This window comes from Lolium perenne, chromosome 5 (assembly GCF_019359855.2).
Source record: "Lolium perenne isolate Kyuss_39 chromosome 5, Kyuss_2.0, whole genome shotgun sequence".
Lineage (NCBI taxonomy): Eukaryota > Viridiplantae > Streptophyta > Magnoliopsida > Poales > Poaceae > Lolium > Lolium perenne.
The window spans coordinates 123,963,888-123,980,516 of record NC_067248.2 but is presented as its reverse complement, the minus strand read 5'-3'; positions in this window follow the sequence as shown (position 1 = coordinate 123,980,516).

The window sequence follows — 16,629 nt, the reverse complement described above, 5'->3', positions numbered from 1 at the left end:
ATCTTATTTTAGTTTGCAATCTCTACTATATGATTTACCTTGTTGTTAGTATTGGTATCACTTTGGGAGCATTGAATAAATCTATTTGGTTTTGGCAAACTTAGCATTGGTCAATAGCAACAACACTTTGAGGTTTAAATAGAAAAGAGAAATACATGTAGATGTTTCATTGTCTTTCTTGTTAGCTCATAGCTTATTATTCTGAAGTTAAAATTGTTTGTGCTTACAAGGAAGATGCATGATTGTTTCTATCATATGTATGTTTGTTTGTTTCCCTCAACTCTTATGCTTGCTAATTAACCTTGCTAGCCAAAGACCTGTACTGAGAGGGATTACTTCTCGTGCATCCAAACCTTAAATCAAACCTATGCCATTTGTGTCCACCATACCTACCTACTACATGGTATTTTCTGCCATTCCAAGTAAATACTTCATGTGCTACCTTTAAACAATTCAAAACTTAGCATCTCTTATTTGTGTCAATGTTTCATAGCTCATGAGGAAGTATGTGGTGTTTTATCTTTCAATCTTGTTGGGCAACTTCCACCAATGGACTAGTGGCTTCATCCGCTTATCCAATAATTTTGCAAAAAGAGCTGGCAATGGGATTCCCAGTCCCAAATTAATTAAACTAAATAGACACTCCTCCATGGTATGTGATTGATGGACGGCACCCGAAGGATTCGGTTAGCCATGGCTTGTGTAAGCAAAGGTTGGGGGGAGTGTCATCATCATAATAAAACTAAAATAAAAAGGCACTCCTTCATGGTATGAGATTGTTGGCAGGCACCCGAGGATTCGGTTAGCCATGGTTTGTGAAAGAAAGGTTGGAAGGAGTGCCACACAAAATGAAAATAATATGGGAGCCGCTCTTAGGAGGTTGTCTGGCAAGGGGGTTAGAGTACCCGCTACCAGTCGTTGACAACAACAAACACCTCTCAAAATGTTACTTTTATTCTCTTTATGTGATTGCAAAACTGAAAAAGCTCTAGCACATGATTTAATCCCTGCTTCCCTCTGCGAAGGGCCTGTCTTTTACTTTATGTTGAGTCAGTAAACCTATTTCCCTCCATCTCAAGCAAGCATTTGAGTAGTTGTGATCAAACCATTATATTGTGATTTGCTACATCATGTCTTTTATTCTTCCTTGTTTAGTACAAGTTTTATCTGAATGAATATAGCTTTGCAAGTTATCAATGATCATGAGAAGACCATTATGATTGAGTATGCAAGTTGTGCCTTATAAACTTTAACATGAGAGCGCTGCTCAATGAGATAAATATAATCTGTTAATTGTTCTCTGACCAAGAACGAAGTTTGCCATCACCAATCATGATTTCTCATGCACCTTTACTTGTGATTACCTTATACTTGTTTCAATATGAGTTATAAGAGGTTGTTTACTATAATGACCTGTGTGAATGAATATGATGCTTCTTGTCCGTATTTTATTTATCGACTCTTCACTCCATAAACATGTGGTCATGTCTATCGAGTTCAGTTTCGCTTGGGGACAAGCGAAGTCTAAGCTTGGGGGGAGTTGATACGTCCAATTTGCATCACTATTTTATATCATAATTTGCTGTTATTCATTGATATATTTCATATTGGGACACAATACTTATGTTATTTCATCTATTTTGCATGTTTCATCATTATTGGAGGATCAAGCACCGGAGCCAGGATTCTGCTGGAAAAAGCACCGTCAGAACGCAATATTTCGGAAGATCAACTGTGGGAGGAAATTATACCAAAAATCCTATTTTTCAAGATGACGAAGGAAGCCAGAAGGAGGGGCCAGGAGGACCCAGGGTGGGCCCACACCCTAGGGCGGCGCGGCCTAGGCCCTGGCCGCGCCGCCATGTGGTCTGGGGGGCCCACAACCCCTTTGGCGTCCTTTTCTTCGCGAAATCCTTCGTCCCGAAAACCAAAGCCAGAGAGGGTACCTCGCGAAGAGTTACAGCCGCCTCTACGGGGCGGAGAACACCAGAGAGAAAAGAGCTCTCCGGCGGGCAGGAATCCGCCGGGGAAATTCCCTCCGGGAGGGGGAAATCGACGCCATCGTCACCGTCATCGAGCTGGACATCATCGCCATCACCATCATCATCATCTCCACCATCATCACCGCCGTCATCACCGCTGGACACCGTCACCGCCGTAGCAATTTGGGTTTGATCTTGATTGTTTGATAGGGGAAACTCTCCCGGTATCGATCTCTACTTGTTGTTGATGCTATTGAGTGAAACCATTGAACCAAGTTTATGTTCAGATTGTTATTCATCATCATATCACCTCTGATCATGTTCCATATGATGTCTCGTGAGTAGTTCGTTTAGTTCTTGAGGACATGGGTGAAGTCTAAATGTTAGTAGTGAATTATGGTTGAGTAATATTCAATGGTGTGATATTTAAGTTGTGGTGTTATTCTTCTAGTGGTGTCATGTGAACGTCGACTACATGACACTTCACCATTTATGGGCCTAGGGGAATGCATCTTGTACTCGTTTGCCAATTGCGGGGTTGCCGGAGTGACAGAAACCTAAACCCCCGTTGGTATATCGATGCAGGAGGGATCGCGAGGTCTCGTAGTTTAAGGCTGTGGTTAGATTTAATTCTTAATTACTTTCTTGTAGTTGCGGATGCTTGCAAGGGGTATAATCACAAGTATGTATTAGTCCTAGGAAGGGCGGTACATTAGCATAGGTTCACCCACACAACACTTATCATAACAATGAAGATTATTTAGCCGTATGTAGCGAAAGCACTAGACTAAAATCCCGTGTGTCCTCGAGAACGTTTGGTCATTATAAGTAAACAAACCGGCTTGTCCTTTGTGCTAAAAAGGATTGGGCCACTCGCTGCAATTGTTACTCTCGCACTTTACATACTCGCACTTTATTCAACTGTTACATCAAAACCCCCTGAATACTTGTCTGTGAGCATTTACAGTGAATCCTTCATCGAAACTGCTTGCCAACACCTTCTGCTCCTCGTTGGGATCGACATTCTTACTTATCGAAGATACTACGATACACCCCCTATACTTGTGGGTCATCAGTGGGTTCATGCCTCCATTGATATCTGGGACAGTGACAGAAAGTTCTAAGGTTGTGGATGTGCTGTTGCCACTAGGGATAAAACATTGGTGCTATGTTCAAGGATGTAGTTACTGATTACATTACGCGCAATACTTAATGCAATTGTCTGTTGTTAGCAACTTAATACTGGAGGGGGTTCGGATGATAACCTGAAGGTGGACTTTTTAGGCATAGATGCATGCTGGATGGCGGTCTATGTACTTTGTCGTAATGCCCAATTAAATCTCACTATACTCATCATAATATGTATGTGCATGGTCATGCCCTCTTTATTTGTCAATTGCCCAACTGTAATTTGTTCACCCAACATGCTGTTTATCTTATGGGAGAGACACCTCTAGTGAACTGTGGACCCCGGTCCAATTCTCTATACTGAAATACAATCTCTTGCAATCTTGTTCTCTTGTTTTTACGCAAACAATCATCTTCCACACAATACGGTTAATCCTTTGTTACAGCAAGCCGGTGAGATTGACAACCTCACTGTTTCGTTGGGGCAAAGTACTTTGGTTGTATTGTGCAGGTTCCACGTTGGCGCCGGAATCCCTGGTGTTGCGCCGCACTACATCCCGCCGCCATCAACCTTCAACGTGCTTCTTGGCTCCTCCTGGTTCGATAAACCTTGGTTTCTTTCTGAGGGAAAACTTGCTGCTGTGCGCATCATACCTTCCTCTTGGGGTTCCCAACGAACGTGTGAGTTACACGCCATCAAGCTCTTTTTCTGGCGCCGTTGCCGGGGAGATCAAGACACGCTGCAAGGGGAGTCTCCACTTCCCAATCTCTTTACTTTGTTTTTGTCTTGCTTAGTTTTATTTACTACTTTGTTTGCTGCACTAAATTAAAATACAAAAAAATTAGTTGCTAGTTTTACTTTATTTGTTATCTTGTTTGCTATATCAAAAACACAAAAAAATTAGTTACTTGCATTTACTTTACTTATTTCATCATGTTTCCTCCTAAGTTTGTTCTTAAAGATGTACCGGTAGGCCGAGGGTCTATCCTTGGGAAAGACAATATAGAAGATTTTTTCACTCATATTAGTACGGTCGAAGATTTTGAAGATAGACACTTGGTAGAACTTGCTCCCACTTATGAAATTGCTATTGCTTCTTTAGTACACGCGTTAGAAGCTAGATTTGTTAATCTTAATCCTGTGATTCAACATATGTTTCTTACACTCAGTGATATGGAAGAAGGAGAAAAGAAAGATTTTGTATTAGAAACCCTTCTTAAAGAATTTGGTGGTATAGCAAGAGAGGCTAGAAAGGTCGTTGCTAAATTTAATATGCTTGGTTCTTATACCAATTTTGTTAGTCTCCTTGAAAAGATGGACATGGATAGAATAAGATACACTAATAATATTGATGATGATGGGGAGATCAAAGCACCAATACCATGTAAACTCTTAGCTATGAATGATGCACTAGAAAATAACTATGCTTGGCTTGTTCCTGAAAATTTGTTTGATGAGAGTAGCACGCCTAAGACTAATGAAAAGGGAGATGCTAAAACTTATGTATCTAATATACTATGCCTGGTTGAGAAAACTCCACATCCCGCTGTAGAAGTACCACCCTTCGATAATACTTGATACACACTTTCTGCGCCTAGCTGAAAGGCGTTAAAGAAAAGCGCTTATGGGAGACAACCCATGGTTTTTACCTACAGTACTTTGTTTTTATTTTGTGTCTTGGAAGTTGTTTACTACTGTAGCAACCTCTCCTTATCTTAGTTTAGTGTTTTGTTGTGCCAAGTAAAGTCGTTGATAGAAAAGTTCATACTAGATTTGGATTACTGCGCAGAAACAGATTTCTTTGCTGTCACGAATCTGGGCTGTTTTCTCTGTAGGTAACTCAGAAAATTATGACAATTTACGTGAGTGATCTTCAGATATGTACGCAACTTTCATTCAATTTGAGCATTTTCATTTGAGCAAGTCTGGTGCCTCGATAAAATTCGTCAATACGAACTGTTCTGTTTTGACAGATTCTGCCTTTTATTTCGCATTGCCTCTTTTGCTATGTTGGATGAATTTCTTTGATCCATTAATGTCCAGTAGCTTTATGCAATGTCCGGAAGTGTTAAGAATGATTGTGTCACCTCTGAACATGTTAATTTTTATTGTCGCTAACCCTCTAATGAGTTGTTCTAAGTTTGGTGTGGAGGAAGTTTTCAAGGATCAAGAGAGGAGTATGATGCAACATGATCAAGGAGAGTGAAAGCTCTAAGCTTGGGGATGCCCCGGTGGTTCACCCCTGCATATTCTAAGAAGACTCAAGTGTCTAAGCTTGGGGATGCCCAAGGCATCCCCTTCTTCATCGACAACATTATCAGGTTCCTCCCCTGAAACTATATTTTTATTCCATCACATCTTATGTGCTTTGCTTGGAGCGTCGGTTTGTTTTTGTTTTTTGTTTTGTTTGAATAAAATGGATCCTAGCATTCACTTTATGGGAGAGAGACATGCTCCGCTGTAGCATATGGACAAGTATGTCCTTAGTTTCTACTCATAGTATTCATGGCGAAGTTTCTTCTTCGTTAAATTGTTATATGGTTGGAATTGGAAAATGATACATGTAGTAATTGCTATAAATGTCTTGGGTAATGTGATACTTGGCAATTGTTGTGCTCATGTTTAAGCTCTTGCATCATATGCTTTGCACCCATTAATGAAGAAATACATAGAGCATGCTAAAATTTGGTTTGCATATTTGGTCTCTCTAAGGTCTAGATAATTTCTAGTATTGAGTTTGAACAACAAGGAAGACGGTGTAGAGTCTTATAATATTTTTAATATGTCTTTTATGTGAGTTTTGCTGCACCGGTTCATCCTTGTGTTTGTTTCAAATAAGCCTTGCTAGCCTAAACCTTGTATCGAGAGGGAATACTTCTCATGCATCCAAAATACTTGAGCCAACCACTATGCCATTTGTGTCCACCATACCTACCTACTACATGGTATTTTCCGCCATTCCAAAGTAAATTGCTTGAGTGCTACCTTTAAAATTCCATCATTCACCTTTGCAATATATAGCTCATGGGACAAATAGCTTAAAAACTATTGTGGTATTGAATATGTACTTATGCACTTTATCTCTTATTAAGTTGCTTGTTGTGCGATAACCATGTTCACTGGGGACGCCATCAACTACTCTTTGTTGAATTTCATGTGAGTTGCTATGCATGTTCGTCTTGTCTGAAGTAAGAGCGATCTACCACCTTATGGTTAAGCATGCATATTGTTAGAGAAGAACATTGGGCCGCTAACTAAAGCCATGATCCATGGTGGAAGTTTCAGTTTTGGACATATATCCTCAATCTCATATGAGAAATTTATTAATTGTTGTTACATGCTTATGCATAAAAGAGGAGTCCATTATCTGTTGTCTATGTTGTCCCGATATGGATGTCTAAGTTGAGAATAATCAATAGCGAGAAATCCAATGCGAGCTTTCTCCTTAGACCTTTGTACAGGCGGCATAGAGGTACCCCTTTGTGACACTTGGTTAAAACATGTGCATTGTGATGATCCGGTAGTCCAAGCTAATTAGGACAAGGTGCGGGCACTATTAGTATACTATTCATGAGGCTTGCAACTTGTAAGATATAATTTACATGATACATATGCTTTATTACTACCGTTGACAAAATTGTTTCATGTTTTCAAAATCAAAGCTCTAGCACAAATATAGCAATCGATGCTTCTCCTCTATGGAGGACAATTCTTTTACTTTCAATGTTGAGTCAGTTCACCTATTTCTCTCCACCTCAAGAAGCAAACACTTGTGTGAACTGTGCATTGATTCCTACATACTTGCTTATTGCACTTATTATATTACTCTATGTTGACAATATCCATGAGATATACATGTTACAAGTTGAAAGCAGCCGCTGAAACTTAATCTTCCTTTGTGTTGCTTCAATACCTTTACTTTGAATTATTGCTTTATGAGTTAACTCTTATGCAAGACTTATTGATGCTTGTCTTGAAGTGCTATTCATGAAAAGTCTTTGCTTTATGATTCACTTGTTTACTCATGTCATATACATTGTTTTGATCGCTGCATTCACTACATATGCTTTACAAATAGTATGATCAAGGTTATGATGGCATGTCACTCCAGAAATTATCTGTGTTATCGTTTTACCTGCTCGGGACGAGCAGAAATAAGCTTGGGGATGCTGATACGTCTCCGACGTATCGATAATTTCTTATGTTCCATGCCACATTATTGATGTTATCTACATGTTTTATGCACACTTTATGTCATATTCGTGCATTTTCTGGAACTAACCTATTAACAAGATGCCGAAGTGCCGATTCTTTGTTTTTTACTGCTGTTTTTGGTTTCAGAAATCCTAGTAACGAAATATTCTCGGAATTGGACGAAATCAACGCCCAGGGTCCTATTTTGCCACGAAGCTTCCAGAAGTCCGAAGAGGAGACGAAGTGGGGCCACGAGGTGGCCACACCCTAGGGCGGCGTGGCCCCCCCTTGGCCGCGCGGCCCTATGGTGTGGGCCCCTCGTGCCGCCTCCTGACCTGCCCTTCCGCCTACTTAAAGCATCCGTCGTGAAACCCCCAGTACCGAGAGCCACGATACGGAAAACCTTCCAGAGACGCCGCCGCCGCCGATCCCATCTCGGGGATTCGGAGATCGCCTCCGGCACCACTGCCGGAGAGGGGATTCATCTCCGGAGGACTCTACGCCGCCATGGTCGCCTCCGGAGTGATGTGTGAGTAGTCTACCCCTGGACTATGGGTCCATAGCAGTAGCTAGATGGTTGTCTTCTCCCCATTGTGCTTCATTGTCGGATCTTGTGAGCTGCCTAACATGATCAAGATCATCTATCTGTAATTCTATATGTTGCGTTTGTTGGGATCCGATGAATAGAGAATACTTGTTATGTTGATTATCAAAGTTATGTCTATGTGTTGTTTATGATCTTGCATGCTGTCCGTTACTAGTAGATGCTCTGGCCAAGTAGATGCTTGTAACTCCAAGAGGGAGTATTTATGCTTGATAGTGGGTTCATGCCTCCATTGATATCTCGGGACGATGTGAGAAAGTTCTAAGGTTGTGGATGTCTTTGTTGCCACTAGGGATAAAACATTGGTGCTATGTTCAAGGATGTAGTTCTGATTACATTACGCGCAATACTTAATGCAATTGTCTGTTGTTAGCAACTTAATATCGGAGGGGTTCGGATGATAACCTGAAGGTGGACTTTTTAGGCATAGATGCATGCTGGATGGCGGTCTATGTACTTTGTCGTAATGCCCAATTAAATCTCACTATACTCATCATAATATGTATGTGCATGGTCATGCCCTCTTTATTTGTCAATTGCCCAACTGTAATTTGTTCACCCAACATGCTGTTTATCTTATGGGAGAGACACCTCTAGTGAACTGTGGACCCCGGTCCAATTCTCTATCTTGAAATACAATCTCTTGCAATCTTGTTCTCTTGTTTTCTGCAAACAATCATCTTCCACACAATACGGTTAATCCTTTGTTACAGCAAGCCGGTGAGATTGACAACCTCACTGTTTCGTTGGGGCAAAGTACTTTGGTTGTGTTGTGCAGGTTCCACGTTGGCGCCGGAATCCCTGGTGTTGCGCCGCACTACATCCCGCCGCCATCAACCTTCAACGTGCTTCTTGGCTCCTCCTGGTTCGATAAACCTTGGTTTCTTTCTGAGGGAAAACTTGCTGCTGTGCGCATCATACCTTCCTCTTGGGGTTCCCAACGAACGTGTGAGTTACACGCCATCACCAGGCATGGGCTAGGGTCGAGCAACACACCGTTCATATGCAATGCCTACTATTCGTCGGAAGAGGACAGCAGCGACAGCATCACCCAAGGAGACACCCGAAGAGTGGCGCCCCTCCAAGTTTATGTTGCTAACAGGGGAGATGGAGATCGCACCCCCCGCAGGCGAGCTAGTTTTGAGAACAGCGCCAGCAACAACAACAGCGACCACACCATCGCAGAGGAGGAGTGGGCAGCAGCCAAGGCAGCCGTGCTTAACAACACACCACTTCCGGCGGGGACCACGGTTGGCACTCTCAATGCTTACCGCTCCATATTGGAGAAAAATTGGGAGCGCCTATCTAAGGAGCAAGCCACCCTCGAGAGACGCCTATCCGCGGCAGACCGATCCAGCGAGCGACGAAGGGGCTCGCAGGGAAGTGCCTCTCGAAGTACCCATGGAGGAGGCAAACATCGATCAAGAATGTCCAGGCTTTCGGAAGATGATGCAAGGGATATAACGTCAAACTTGACCAAGTCCTTTATGACTACGGACACCGCGGGCATGCCACGGCCAAAAACCGTTGCGGGAGCAACAGCCAACCTTGCAGCATACCTCATTAACCAGCGTCCCGAAGGATCCATGGCTCAGGCTCACCGTGGTGCCTTAGAAAGTCTCGCGATATTAGGAGATAATCTAGTTCCACGGAAGGAAAAGACCACGTTGCAGGCCAGCGGCTCAAAGCACCACGCAAGAGACGCTCGGGATGAAATTACTCAGAGTAGGATCGACAAAGCGAGGCGACGACGCGCCGCTAGAGAAGAATTCGACAGCGATTCTTCGGATGAGACCCAGGAGAACGACGGCGAGCTTAGGGGAGCCGATTGTTTAAGCTACAAAATTCGGGAGGCGATGCCACCTAAGAAGTTCAAACCCACCCCTACCGACGCCGCCAAATACGATGGGCAGCAGGAGCCGAGATCCTGGATAGAGGACTATCTGCAGACAGTGATTCTGCAAAAAGGGAACCAGATAGTAGCAATGCAGTGCCTACAGCTTTACCTAAAGGACTCAGCGCGAGCCTGGCTAAGAGGTCTGCCGAAGGGTTCCATTAAGTCATGGGACGATCTAGTAGAAGCCTTCGTCGCCAACTTCCAAGCAACCTACAAAAGGCCCGTCGGGATCGAGGAGTTACGGCATTGTCAGCAAAAGCAGAAGGAGTCGATGCGCGCATACATCGGGAGATTCACCAAGCTCCTGAACGTTGCGGAAGACGTATCTGTCGACAGAGCAATCGACGCCTTCAGTGATGGCATCCGACGTGAAAGCTATATAGAAGAACTTGGGCGCAAGAAGCCGAAAACCATAACCAAGTTAATGGAAATCGCCAACAGCTGGGCCGATGGCGAAGACAACGTTCGAAAGCCACGACATCGCAGTGACGACGAAGAGGATGACCAGCCGAAGCATGATTCGGGTGGTCGAAGGGATCGCAACAAGAGAAGAAAGAACCGCAGTTACGATGACAATAACTTGGTGGCCGCAGGTTACTCTGATCGGCAGGATGATCGGTATGATGACAGGCGAGATGATCGACATGACGGTAATCGGAACAACTCTGGGAACCGTGGCAACTATAAGCCACGACAACAGAGAACTCCCGAACTACCCTACGCTGAGCAGATCAACGCCCCTTGCTACCTGCATTCATATACTGATTCCAAGGATGGCAAAATAAAGTCTAGCCACCTGCTCAGGGACTGTCGGCAGTTCATCGATATGCATAAACTCATCCAGCAGGCAGGCCAACAACAGCTACCACCACCACCACCGCCACCCCCACCACAACATCAGGTCCAGCAAGCTCAACCTCATCAACCCAACGAGGCATTTCCACCACCACGTGGGCAGATGAGTATGATTCACAGGACAGGCGTCTCAAGGAGAGAAATGAAGAAGCTTGCCCGAGAAATTAACCTGGCAGAAAGCGTCATGGCGAACATCCCTGAGTATGTCGAGTGGTCGTCTCAGAACATCACGTTCAGCCGAGCGGATCACCCGATGACTATACCAAAACCAGGGCACGCTGCCTTAGTGGTCGAAGCACAGATAGGAGGGTTCAAGATGAGCAAAGTCTTCATGGACGGAGGAAGTGGACTCAACTTGATATTCCTTGACACAATTCAAAGTATGGGGATCACCATGAGAATGTTAGAAGAATCAGACACCCGCTTCCATGGGATCCTCCCTACTTCACTGGCGTACTCTCTTGGCAAAGCGTACCTGAACGTCGTCTTCGGCAAACCCGATAATTTCAGGAAGGAGAAGATCGAGTTTGAAGTCGTGAACTGGGAATCACAGTATCACGCCATACTCGGGAGACCAGCTTATGCCAAGTTCATGGTTGTGCCGCACTATGCATACCTCAAGCTGAAGATGCCTGGGAACAACGGGACGAACATCACAGTTTATGGAAGTTTCTCACGCTCGGACAATTGTGATCGTGATTTTCAAAGGATTGCTGCAAAGTTTGGGCCACAACGAGAAACTGTCGACCCTCCGCCCAAGCTGACGATACGAGAAATCAAGGAGGAAAAACACGACAGAGAAATCAAGAAGAAGCCAGCCAACCTTGCTCTTGAAGCCTCGGCAGCAAAAGCTTCGTCAACAAAAGATTTGGCAGCAAAAGCTTCGGCAGTTGCCGATGCAGAAGATATAGGAGACAGCAAGACACTGACAATCGCTGCCCAGACCCCTGGTGAAATCAACAATGCTGCAGCAACCACTAGCATGGCAAAAAAGTCAGAAGATGCTGCTGAAGATGAGAAGAACCCCTTCCTTGATAAAGCACTTCCTTAGCCTTTAAATTTTTTCCCTTTACTTTACACAGGGCCTCCCTTTTTCGCCCTCTAGTTTCGTATTTACCCTATTAATGAGAACTTAAGTTTCGATTCCTTGTTGAGCATTGCAGTAATCTAAAGCGACTATGACCGCGCCACCGTGGACCTTGCTTACAAGCAACGGTATAACGTAACGCGCGGCAGAAGATCGCGCCCCAAGGGAAAAACCTCTACGAGTGCTGCAAAGAAAAACAAGGACGTTAATCCTTCCCTCTGCTTCAGATGCCTCTACGAGTGCCATACAAAGCAAGAGTTTGGAAAACATAAATGCAACCCACGTTCGATATTTTACTTATGGAAATATCAAAGAACAACGGGCTCATCGGCAGAATCACTGCACCCGAAATATTCGGGAGTGACTGTCGAAACTTACAATCGGTTGAAAGCAAAGTTGCACATACAACAGGTTTAGCAAAACCTGCAACACGAGCTGATCACTCATAATGATTTTCTGACCAACTAGTATACATACAACGGGCAATTAAGATTTGCTCCTTCAAAAATTTGCCAACGACACAGTAAAAGTACATATTCATGTATTTACCAAATAAAAAAGTTTCGGCTCAACAATCCTAACACTTGGATGGACTAGCCAATGCAATTCATTTTACAAAAGCAACTTTACACCCTGATATCACCCTTGCGGAGTTTCCCTTTCTTCAGGTACCTTTGACTCCTCTTCAAGCCTGTCGACAATTATATTGGCGGGCACTAAAACCTTCGGGTACAGTTCTTCAAAATCACCAGTTGCGTTGGCAATAGAAAGCAAACATGCTGAGGGATAGCGAGCAAGCACAAGGGCAAGCGTACACTTGGCCCCTGCGAAAACTTGAGCTCGCACCAAGTCCCGAACCTTCTTGGCGTTTCCAAACTCGGACATCAAAGTCAAAAGCGTGGGGGGAATTGCATTCAAAGGAAACATCGTCTTCCAAACCACCCTCATAGCTTTGTAGCACTTGTCAAAGAATTGGTGGACTTGTTGGACACGATCCTGAAATTTCGCGACAGCCGAAGCCTTCGAGTGTTCCCGCCAGAAAATCTCTTCGGATGAGGAAAGCTGGGTTAAAGCATGCACTCGCTCGTGTATCCGTTTGTTCTCTTCCGCACGGTTCAAAGCTATGACTGGCAAAAGAATCAACAACGATTCAGACAAGGTGTTGTTGACAAAAGGGCAAAGGAATCAGGGAACTTACAGTTCAAACTCTCGGTAGCTTTATGCAGCTCAGTAAGAATGTACCGTTCCACGTCGGCTGCAAGCTCGCTCTTCTTATTGACAATAGCAGCTAAGGCATAAGTGCTGCGCAGGTCCTTTTCCATCTGCGTAATCCGGTCCTTCATACGCTCGATCCGATCACTTTCAGGAAGGGCACCCGAAGAGTCGTCAACAAATGAGGGCACTGGGAAGACCTGCAGGAAACACCGTTACAAAAGGATGATGGATATGGTACAGCTGAGCATCCGAAGTAACTCCCATCGGGAGAAGTACAAGAAGAAATATCATAACAAAAGTGTGCTAACAACATTGCTAGCACGGAGTTTATTACAAGCATAAGTTTTGCGGCAGAACAATGTTTCACATCAGATCAAGCATAAGTTTGCTACAAAAATCAAGGGGCTTGGGTCTGAGTCGATAAACTGGGTCCAGCCGACGACTTCCTTGATGAAACCAGCTCAAGGAGCTGGCGAGCACAAGTAAGGGAAGACGCTTTAAAGGCGCTTAAGTCAATAAGCTGCCCGTCTTGCTCTTTCGGCAGCTCCTTAGTCATCTCTTCGATGTCTCCCTTAAAGCTGTAACCCATCATAAGCTGGAAGGCAAGGACAGCACCATAAGTGCATGATGTACGCTTGAATACCTCGATAACCTCCTTGGTGTCAACCGTGAAGGCATCGATCAGCTGCCCCAGGGTCTTCTCCTGCTTGATCTTGGGGAAAATCATCGAGTGCATCCGCGCCAGGGCACCCTTCCCCTTTACAAGAAGCTCCCGCGTAAGCTGGTGAGAGGCAAGAATCATCGACATAGCATTTGCCGGAGAGTTGTTTGGAACTCTGTCCAGGGCATCAGCAGGGATGTTTGCCGCTTCTGCAAGGGAAAGAAGGAAAAAAATACATTGGCAAAAGGATCGAATCCATAAGTGCATCAATCGACAGAGGTGTATAAAAAATTACCAAGTAAGGCCAAAGAAGACTGACGAAGGACTTCATCCTTTTCGGCTGCCCGAGCTTCAGCCATCAGCCTGGATGCTTCCTCCTCCTTCAGCTTCTCTTTCAGCTTGCCCAGTTCCTCCTTCAGAGAGTCAACCTCTTGGCGAGCCTCAGCAGCTATCTTGACTGCGCCATCCAATTTCAAGGAGGAAGATTTGACTTCCTCTTGTAGCCGAGCCTTGTCAGCTTCCAGAGAAGTGAATTGGGAGGCGAAGGCCTCCAAAGAGGAAATAACACCTCGCAAGTCCTTAAGAAAGAAGGATGTTTTACCAGAAATTGTCAAGCAAAGCACGCTCCAAGAGATTTGCATCACAATTAGAAAAAGACTTACAGAAGGAGGAGTCGCGGTGGTAGCAGTTGGAGAGATATCTTTCCCTTTGGAAAGGGAAGAAGCAGTCGATGCTTGAGCCACAGGGGCAGCCTTAGGAGCCGAAGCTTCGGAAGCCACCACGACCGGCGAGGCAGCATCAGATTTGGCTTTTTTAGACGGAGGCTCGATAAAGCCTTCGTCGCTGCAAAGGTGAAAGGTCGACAATGGTTGTAAAAAGAGTATGAAAAATAAAAGGGCAAAGTATAACTTCAGAAAAGAAACTGCTTACATATCGAAGAGATCATCTTCATCGGCAAAGCCGCCGGTTGATCTCTTCACAGGTGAAACCCTGGCCTCCTCCGCAGCTGCATCAACAAAGGTATCACAATCAGCGTCGTCGTTACGCACTGATCCGTTTGCGACACCAGCGTCATCGGCTGAGGAAGGGAGGTCGGAGTGGGCAACTTCAAAATCTATCGGACCATTGTATTCGTCCTCTAGGCCTGTATGTTCGACAGTGTGAAAGTCTACGGGGGTTGAGGAGCCTCTCCCCTCAGAAGTATCATCCAACGAATCATGCATATTTCCAGGAACTATGGGAATCTGTCAAAGAAAATAGCAAGTAAGAACAACGGTAATCATGTCGGCTAAGTAAAAGCAGCATAGTGGGAACATGAAGAAAGAAAAATACCTTTGATGGTGGATGGTCAGCGTCAAGGGGAGCGTAAGAAGGAATCAGCGGAAACGAATCTTCTTGGCTAAAGGAAGTAAGGCGACGGACTTCGTCTAGCAACTCCTTTTCCGACAGATCGGCAGCATTAATCCTGGTTTCATCCTTTGGATCTGAGTACAACCACATCGGGTGAACTCTGGCCATGACTGGCTGGACCCGGCGTTTCAAGAATAACGCTGCCACCTCTGTGCCGATCATAGTTTGGCCGTCGGCCTCTTTGATTCGAAGGAATTTGGCGAATAATTCTTCGGCTGTTGCTCTTTCGTCGGGTGAGAGAATATTCTTCCAAGAATTCTTGGGCTTGGCTTCGGAGACATCGGCAAAGCAAGGAACCCGAGATTCGGGTGACAGGGAGTCCTTGATGTAAAACCATTTCAGCCTCCACCCTTGCACGGACTCTCTCATTGGGAAATTGAAGTAATTGACCTCCGAACGAGCTACAAACCCCACTCCTCCAGTGACAAAGTATCCATTACTGCTGCTGTATCTCTTCACATAGAAGATCTTTTTCCACAGCCCGAAATGAGGTTCGATACCCAGAAACGCCTCACAAAGGGTGATGAACACAGCAACGTGGAGGATTGAATTGGGGGTAAGTTGCCATAGTTGAATTTCGTACGTTCGCAAGAGATGGAGGAGGAATCCATGAGTGGGAAGCGAAAGGCCTCGGTATAGGAAAGATAAGAACATCATGGTAAAGCCAGCAGGGGGATCAGGCCGAGAAATCGCACCTGGAAGGATCACGTTTCCCCCGTCAGAGGATATCAATCCCAGGCTTCGGGATCTCTTCTCGTCACGCTTGGTGATGGTTGATGCCACCCAATCTCCGGGCTTGACCATTGAACTCGATGGCGCTGGCGGCGCCGGAGCTGGGGGGAGGAGCACTCGGAGCACTCCCCTTCGGAAGGGAAGAGGAGGACTTGGCGGCAGCACCTCCGCTGGTGGAACTGGCGGCGGCGGCAGGATTCTTCTTCTTCACCATTGTGAGATCTGATGAATATTGGAAAAGCAGCGGTGGCGGCGCAGCAACGGCAAAGGAAGGAAGAAGGGGAAGAATGAGGAGATGCTACGGGAGCCGTGGAGGAGATTAGGGATTTTTCGCCCTTTGGAGATTTTGAGGAGAAGTTAAGAGCTGTGTAAGCACGTGGCGCTTGAAGAACGGGTGGAACCGGCGGCCCATTATTCCCACGTTGTGCGAAAATCGAGGAGACACCTCGATCGCCACGCGTGCAGTGGTCAAGCCCTAAAAACTGCACACGCAGAGCTAGGGTAAGCCCGTCAGGTCAAGTCCTGTCAATCAGCCCACAGCAGTTACACGTCAACAGTGACGTCATAAAAAAAACCTAGAAGCATTCGAAGGAAAAATGGAAAGTTATCGGATGAAGGACTTGAGTCTACGCACGGATTGCAAGCATCCGTACCTAGACTCGGGGGCTACTCCCATCGGGAGCGCTGGCGCGCACCCGATAAAATGAAGACTCGACAGAATGAGCAATCGAAGGAAGAAGGTTTTGAGTCTATACTTGGTTACGAGCACTCGCACCCAGACACTCGGGGGCTACACTCCCATCGGGAGCGCGTGATGCACACCCGATAGAAGTTTTTTGCACTCCAGGATCATGCCCGGGGAC